This window comes from Chenopodium album, chromosome 24 (assembly GCF_948465745.1).
Source record: "Chenopodium album chromosome 24, dcCheAlbu1.1, whole genome shotgun sequence".
NCBI lineage: Eukaryota > Viridiplantae > Streptophyta > Magnoliopsida > Caryophyllales > Amaranthaceae > Chenopodium > Chenopodium album.
Genome location: NC_137857.1, coordinates 2,808,406 through 2,817,413, shown reverse-complemented (window position 1 = coordinate 2,817,413; position 9,008 = coordinate 2,808,406). Strand labels below are relative to the sequence as shown.

Genomic DNA, 9,008 nt, shown 5'->3' with positions numbered 1-9,008 from the left:
CAAATCACAGATTTGGTGATAATCAAGAATTCAAGATAGAGTAATAATAATGCAAAAAGTAGTACTACAGTACTACTACCTCCGTTACACTTATTTGCAACGATTTGACATAAAGTAGAGAGGAAAAATGTCTAATCGTTGCAAATAATATGTAACGGAGGTAGTACTTATTTTACATGGTTTTGAATCATTTATTTGTGAGCATAACCAACATCATTGAAGATTTTTATTAACTCCTAGGATTCGTTTACTCAATGAGGTTGCATTTAACCTTGAGTAAGTACAAGAACAACTGAATTAAATCATGGACATTTTGTGCTACTTCATATCGGTCAACCTTCATTTCATCTTTAAACTCATTGTACGGTTCTTCACATTCAATTGGTGTATCGGTCAACTCTTAGCAAGATTTTTTTTTTTTTTTTGTTATTATTTTTTGAGTAATAAAGAGGTGGAAAGTGGGAAAAATATGCAAATACGTAGGGTTTTGGGTACTTTGGAGATATTAGTGCGTTTGTTATGTAATTGGTCACATCGTGTGGCCAGCTGATACACATCAAAATATTTATCGGGTAACTCCCGATCAAGTAACCTTTGACCGAGTAAGGGCCTGTTCTCATACAATTATTTTCAGTTCAGTTCAGCTCAGCTCTAATAAAATCAGATCAGTTCAGTTCAGCTCCTAATTTCCTTCTCTTATAAAATATTCAGTTCAGCTCAACTCGGTTCAATCAACGAGAACATACCCTAACCCTTGACCGATCAAGTAACCCCGATTGACTGAGTAACACCTTATCGATCGAGTAACCCCTGACTGACCGAGTAATCCCCAATTGAGGAGTACCCCCTTACCAATCAAGTAACCCTGACCGATAACCCTTTATTACTCATTGAGTAATTCTTAAACAAGTAACCCTTAATCGAGTAAGGGCCTGTTCACATTTACTGAACTAAGCTGAGCTGAACTGAACTGAACTGATTGGAGCTGAACTGAACTGAACTGAACTGAACTGAATTGAGCTGAAATGAATATTTTATGAGAGAGAGAAATTAAGAGCTAAATTGAACTGAACTGAACTGAACTGATTGGAGCTGAACTGAACTGAACTGATTGGAGCTGAACTGAACTGAACTGAAATTAAGTAAATGTGAACATGCCCTTACCCTTGATAAAGTAACCCTTGACGGATCACATATGAAACTTAGCTTTGTGAAACTTTTTTCTACCAACTAATAAGATGACTATCGTATCATCCTGTGTAAAGGAAGGTTCACATCGGAGATCGTTAACATCAAATACAGACAAATGATTAGAAATGATAACAAAGTCATGTTCAATCTCATTTGGAAAATAAAATAAAAAGCCTATTATCTTATCAATTCTTGTATGTGAAAAAGCGACACCTGCAAATTAAAAATGCATGTGGTTTCAGTTATCTAATGCGTTTCTTTCAAAAAGAAAATTAAATCAGATAATAATACGTTATTATCTTTGTTTTTTTAGGCAAAATTTTCTGGCCAATGCCGGCTTAGAACCGTTAGCGCAACTTTACACAAACTTTGTAAGAAAGATTTAGGAAAATGAAATGCAAATAATATCTTACATAATGGTCACAATCAAGTTATATGTTAACTTCCCTTGTCAAAAAAAAAAAAAAAAAAAAAAAAAAAAAAAAAAAGAGTTTATGTTAACTAATTAAATTATTTCAAAATCGATTTTTTTTGGGTTAAATTCCTTAAAATTCCTTTATTAATCCGAGATTGTGAGAGGATTGCATAACACATAATCACGTAATATGACATAATCGTTGTTTAGTACTCCGTATAATTCTTACTCCGATCCGTATATAGAGTAATATTTTTCTTGCAAAGAAAAAGACATTTGAAGGAGTAATTTTGAGGTCACATGCAAAATAGTAGAAGTAGAAATAGTGAATGGCAAATCCAACTGCCCCTTAATTAGTGGTGGGTCAGCAGTGACTTATTCAAAGAGATCATCAGTTGCACGAGGGATAAGGTGGTGCGCCGTTTGCCCGCTCCATTTTTAACGGCCATTTTTTTCCATTGACATAAATCATGGTCATTATTTATTTTATGTCTTAGCTTGTTAGGCTCTCATATTAACAACCCTCTCAAATTTTAATCATAGAACTTGCTTTTGTTGTATTGGTACATTTCAACATTTGTATAATGTATAGATAATAATTTTCAGTAAATAAGTGGTAATTAATTTTAAGGTTGAAACTACAACATAATACACTTAAGACTTAAGAGAATTACACTCGATTATAAGGGACTTATGGAATGATATAATTGGTGAAGATTTCACCTTTTAATCTTGAAGTAGGCTATGGTGATTAGATCAACATTTTTAATCAAGTGTAGGTTATAATTTGCGAAATACACACAAATTAGTATGCGTTTTATTCACCTGATTTTTACTTATCTGAACTTATTAGCTCTTATTAGAACTTATTTTAGTCATAAATTGAACTTGAGTTGCCCTTATCACAACTTATCTAAACTCATTTTTCCTGAACTTATTAACGTTGATCTTATTTTTCCTTAAATAAGTGAAGATAAGGTGTACAGAAGAGGAACTTAATAAGTTATCTTTGCACAAAGCTATAAAATACAAGTAACACGAAGCTATAAAATACAAGTAATATACAATACTCCGTATTTTGTACTCTGTAAACACAAATAATTTACCTAACCATTTGTGTAATTTTTTAAGGACTAGTTTGTTATTCTTTAACTGATTGATGACAAGTGTCAAATAGAAGACGTCAATGAGCCTACCCAAAAAGAAAAAAAGAAAAATGTTAAGTTCTCAAATTCCCATCCCCTATTGTCGGTAAATTGTTGAAAACCAAATGCTTTATTTATATTTCTTGGTACTACTATACTGTGCTTTTCCCCCTTCACTACCTAGCCATCCCTTATAATGCTCTCCTAAAGAGCACAACAAAACATGAAAGCAATGACTTTTTACACCTCCACTTGTGAACTCTTTCACGTTATTTCATCTCCTACTTTAATAATCAATACATCTTGATGTAAAAACAAGATTCACACTTTCATTAACATTCAAAAGCATTGAGTAAATAAAGGACTTTTTTAAGAATATTTGTTTTCTTATTGGCAAAGTATAACAAGTTACTCGTAAAAGCAAGTAAAAAATTTGTCAAAAAATAAGTAAAAATAATTTCAGTTCAATATAGACAAAGTACAAGAAGTTAATTACTCGTATAATTAAGTTTCAATCTGTAAATAATTTCAAACCCAACTCATAACTGTTAGAGATAAACCATTTTAAAAAGAAGATTTAAAGAATAATTAACCCTTTGAAAAGAGGATTAAAAATGGCAAGATTTCTTATAAAAATGTGCACCATAGTTCTCTGTATCTTTTCTAGGGGTCATAATTTCCCGAAATTCAAGGAGGTGTTTAAAGTGTATAGTTGAAGCAAGAAGTGTTAAGGCCAACAATCTACTCACTGCAAGTTTGAAATTTGAACAAATAATGGTGGGATCTCGTGACACTAATCTAATTAATTAACCTAGAAACCTCTGACTCTATTACAGAACTACTAGTATATGTTTATAAGATTAAGTATTACATTTCTTACTTATATTTCTGTCGCCTCGGTCGAAAATTATGGATCACCAGATCACAATTCTATACTACTAGTAACACCCTTCATGTTACTCCCCCCTTAATCATTCACCTAAATCATATCGCAATCACTCGATAAAATGAATTGAATAAAAATATAGTCGCGAACACGAAGAGCTGTAAACTACTAGCAGAGTATGTAATGTACTCAAATGTCCTAATCCTAGAGCAAAGTAGATTGAACCAAGTTGTTGAAAAGAATTGGATCAACAAATAACCAACCCCATGTGGATTCCCAATCTTGGGAATTTGATGTAGACTTTAGTTCTTGGACTAAAATGGAGCACCCAATTTTGTGCTCAATTTCTGGTTGACAATGTAGCACTATAACAATAAACTAAAGTTGCAAAATTCTGCAGAATATCATGCATACATGAGTAAACCATAATCAACCGATTCTTCTGTATTCATAGCAATCACATATATACCCATTTTATATTAACAATCCAATTTCAGAAGAACTATATAGAACAAAAATTAACAAATGAAAGAAAAGAGAGACAAAAGTGATATGAATTCTGAAAAATGAATACAAAGTAAAAATTGTTCCAAAATTATACTATAAATGGAGAATCAAAATGAAATTAAAAAAAAAGGTATGATCATAAATTAAAAATAGAAAAAAAAAAAGAAATTAATAACAAACCCACATAGCAGCAGCAGCAACACCAGGGATAAGTGTTATTAGCTGCAAATTTTCCCCTTAATCCATCCACATTTATGGTTGTTTCCTCAATTTTTGCATAACAAAAGCCTATACATACACTTTTCCCTGCAATTTCTAATTTTTTTTTTTGTTTTTTTTGGAGATTTTTTTGGTTCTTTTTTTGAACTTCCGCTGCACCAAATTTTATTTGACAAACTCAGATTATCCATAACAATTTATGAATGAATTTTGTGGAATATAGACTTCTTCCTCCTCTTTGTTTTTCACTTCTTTGTTGACTTCTCGCCTTTGTCGCCGTCGTTGTCATCACCGTTGATACAAGACGACTATATAAGCTATGATACAAGCTTACAACAACTTTTTTTTTGCCCAAAAGAAAACACCAATTGAAGAAGCGAAATGGTAAAATATGATGATGATAGTTTTAGTAATAGTAATAATGGTAGTAGCTAAGAATGTGATCATGATTTTGAACAAGAGAGGGGAAGTTAGAGGAAAGAGAATTTGAATTTTCATCTCAACAAAAGAATCAATAGAAAGGTGGGGGTGGAGGTGAAGCATATGGCAATCCAAAGATGGGTGGCAATGGACCTTCATAGGTTGGTGCGGGTGGCGGCGAAGGTGGGGGTGGTGATACATATACATAAGGCGGCGAAGGGTGTGGCATAAATGGGGGTGGGTGTTCGGGACAAGGCGGCGGTGATGATGGTGCTGGAGGGGGTGGGAGTTCAACGTAAGGCGGGGGCGGGGGCGGTGAATTGTATAGATAAGGCGGTGGCGGTGAAGGCGATGGAGGTGGGGGTGAAGGTGGTGGTGGGGAGGGTGGTGGTGGTGGCGGTGAGTAGACTGGGGGTGGTGGTGGTGGTGGTGATGGAGGTGGGGGTGAAGGTGGTGGGGGTGGTGGAGGTGATGGCGGAGGGGGTGAAGGTGGTGGTGGAGGTGGTGAGTAAACTGGCGGAGGAGGTGGTGGAGGTGAAGGCGGTGGTGGAGAAGGTGGAGGCGGTGGTGGGGAGTAGACGGGAGGTGGTGGAGGTGGGGGCGAAAATACGGGAGGTGGGGGAGACGAGATAAGAGGCGGTGAAGGATAAACCACAACAGGTGGTGAAGGATAAGATGGAGTAGGAATTGGAGTAGTAGGAGTAGAAGGTGAAGAAGAAGAACACCCAAATGAGCTACAATCAATGTGTTTTGATAAGAACGCTCTGCACTGAGAGGCAGAGCGTTGCACGGGGCGTTTCGGGATGCAATTCCGTCTATCACTAGTCGAAGGCAGCCGCAAGCAAGCCGGCGGCTCGCCAGTAAAGAAGTTGTAAGAGTAAGTAAAGTTTTGCAAGTTGGGCAACTTACAAATACTAGCCGGAATGTACCCTGAGAACATGTTATGCGCCACATCGAGCTGCTCCAAGGTGGTAATCTGACCAATCGACTCCGGCAATGAACCCATCAACTCATTAAAACTCACATCAAAAACCGTAAGATTTTGCAGCAAACCCATGTCTCTCGGCAAGCAAGATCTAAACCCATTATTCATCATAATAATCTCATTCAAATTCTCCATGTGAACCAAGCTCTCAGGCACACACCCATGAAACTTGTTGTTCGCCAAAACAATGACTGACACCGGCGAGTTCCCAAAGTTATCCGGAAGCTGGAACTGGAACCGATTATGGTTGATAAAAATAGCATCAAGATCTTTATCAAACAACTCTCGTGGGACAGTCCCTTCAAACTCGTTAAACCTTAGATCCAGATACTTCAAGCTGGGCAAAGATAGCAAAACTCTCGGAAACTTCCCAGCAAAGCGGTTATTACTCAGATCTATCTCGTGCAACAATCTCATGTTGCGGAACCTCTGCGGGACAGTCCCGCAGAATCGGTTCGAGTTGATGTGAAACAACGCTAAGTCACGGAGGAGACCCAGCTCCTCCGGGAGGTACCCAGCGATGTCCGCGTGGTTTAAATCAATACCCGCAACCGTCACAATGTTGTGATCATCAGGTGACGGAGCACAGAAAACACCCGTGTAATGACACACATCGGATCCAACCCAATTAGCCGTGTAGTTAAATGGGTCAGATAGGATGGCTTGTTTCCATGCTTGAAGAGCAATGTAGGCGTCCCTCAACCTTGGGTTTGCGAAACTCAGGTTAGGCGGGACGCTAACCTTCTCACCCCTGTCGCCAAACTCATCCTTGTAATACAGAAGCTGCCGTCGGCTAATGTACCTCACCTCCGCCTCGCTGAGCCTCCCATGTCCGATGAAAGCCGAGGAGGTGTCCGATAGCAAAGAAAAAATATTTAGAAGGATAACAAAATATGAAGAACAAAGTAACAAAGGGTTTGAAATATGGGTTGTCTTCTTCATCATCTCATATGAGACATCTATAAAACAACCCAGAAATAAATTTATAAAATCAAAATTGTAAAAGAGAGTGAGCTGCTCTCAAATTCTCTCACTGATTTTGGTTTTGGTGATGAACAATGGAGATCTGAAAAAAATAATGTGGGTTGTTCTTGTTTGTTTTCTTGTTCTAGTGAGAGAAACAGGGGAGAGAAAAAAAAAAAGAGAGGAGATTTTGATTTAGGAGTGTGAGGTGAAGAAGAAGAGAAGGGTTTTTGTTTTTGTGTATTCAAGTAATGAATTTTCCTTTTTATTAATGTAGGGAAAATTTGGGGGTTTCTATGTAATGTAGGTAGTGTATGAAATGTGAGGAGAGTTGTATGTGTATATTTAGTGAGGATGAGAGAGAAAATATTACATCAAGGGCCAGCTAAATCACAGCTCAAAGCCCACTTGAATTTTCTTTTTTTTTTAAAAAAAAAAAAAAAATTAAGGACGTGTTTGTTAGGGGGAGTAGTTTTTTTTAGGGTACTTCATTGATATCTAATTAAATTAATTATTAAGTATTATATATTTATTTATAGTATAAGGTTGGCGACTTTATTCTTTTCTTCTTTAGCTTTGGTTTTGGTATTCAAAGCTCTTGGAAGTTAAGGGTGTATGGAATATGAGATTATAAAATAATATTGGACCAACCGAAGGAAGACAAAATATTGTTCCTTTTCATTTAATTTAATTAGATAAATTTGATTAGGTAGAATTATGAGTGCATTACTTAAATGTTTTAGTAGAATTATGAACTTGAGCTACCTAGATATTAAGACAAAATCTAATCATAACTCTAATCCCCTTCCAACCGAAAGGAGAAGAGAAGAATTTAATTTTTAGAAAGGTGGCATTTTTATGATAATTCAGTCTATCCATATAATCTTTACAAATTTATTATCGGTTTCATCATTTGCAAGGATAAGTTAACTATGCTCGTCATTTTTGTAAATATCTGTCTAGCCAAGTTTTATTTTCTAAAAGAACATTATTTGTTTTTGTTTTACAAAAATTGTGGTTAGAAATGCTTGCTCCATGAAATAAGTTAGAAGATTCATGTAGTTAGGCCCCCTAAAACTAAATGGTCATGAAAAACTGTCCAATCATATAATTGCATGCAAAGGCTGAAATATTCACGTTTAGATGCTAGAAAAAATGAAGAAAAAAATTTATTAGGAAAAAGTGTAGAGTTGAAAGTTGAATAGTAATTTCTGATCATCCTTAATAATAGTAATAACAAGTCAAACATGTAATGAAATGTTCTTAAATAAACTAATCACATGATTATAGAGAATTTGTTAGAATTATGATTGCCAATAATACAAGTTTGTTAGTCTTATCTCTACTAACTAGCGGAGATGGTAATGAAACATTCCAAGAACTAATAAACCTTTGTCCAACAAGAAATTAGCTGGTTAGCATTTTCAGAAAAAGTTTTTTTTTTTTAGGTTGGTTTATTTTTTTTTCTTCTGAATTCTTGTACAAGTGCCAAATTTTATTTAATTTACGCGTCTAAAGAGTTTTATACTTTTATTCCTAGAATTGAGGCTCAGAGTTTGTTTGTAATAATACATGTATCACTCTGTTTGCTTCAGTAATTATCATCATAATCATTTTTATTAGTGAAGTCTTTGTCTACTAATGATAACGACCACGTTATAAAATATTTCTCAGCATTGAAATTTCATTTTCATTGTAGTAGTATATATTGTCAAAATGTTGCGTTTCATGCATTATCAAAAGGAACTTATTCTTGTATTTTTGGCTAGTTGGCAATATTAGGGTTTTTTTTTTTGTTTTTTTTTTTTTTTTTTTTTTTTTTTTTTTTTTTTTTTTTTTGTACGAAGTGAACTAGAGACATATATATGGAGTTTTGTAAAATGTAAAATAAATTTATCAATTGGATGATCAACTAAATTAAAATCTTAGATAACTTTTTTTAAATCAAAGGGTGAACCAGAGGGTTGATCACAAGTTCACAATTAGCTCTTTACCAAAATTCATAATAGATAATGTTTCAATCTTATGTATCGGTCAAAATAACTCATCTTTCGTCAAAACTTTCCTTACTAAACCAGCTAAGGACAAAGAATAAACCCTCTCATCAGTGTGGAATGAGGTCAAACAATTAGAAATGAATGATTTACATTTAAAAAAAAAAAAAAAGTGTGTGCGTGTTCCTACCATATTTACCATTTGGGCTAATTTGAATTTGGAGCAGTTCATAGTGACTAGACATTAATCCCTTCTGAATTGTTTCTGCGGGGAATTGAACAT

At 35.0% G+C, this 9,008-nt stretch overlaps 1 pseudogene; it reads right to left on the bottom strand.

The window, feature by feature from the left end:
* Positions 1 to 4,185: 4,185 nt before the first annotated feature.
* LOC145610325 (leucine-rich repeat extensin-like protein 4 pseudogene) lies at positions 4,186 to 7,052 on the bottom strand (annotated as a pseudogene).
* Between the last annotated feature and the right edge of the window lie 1,956 nt (positions 7,053 to 9,008).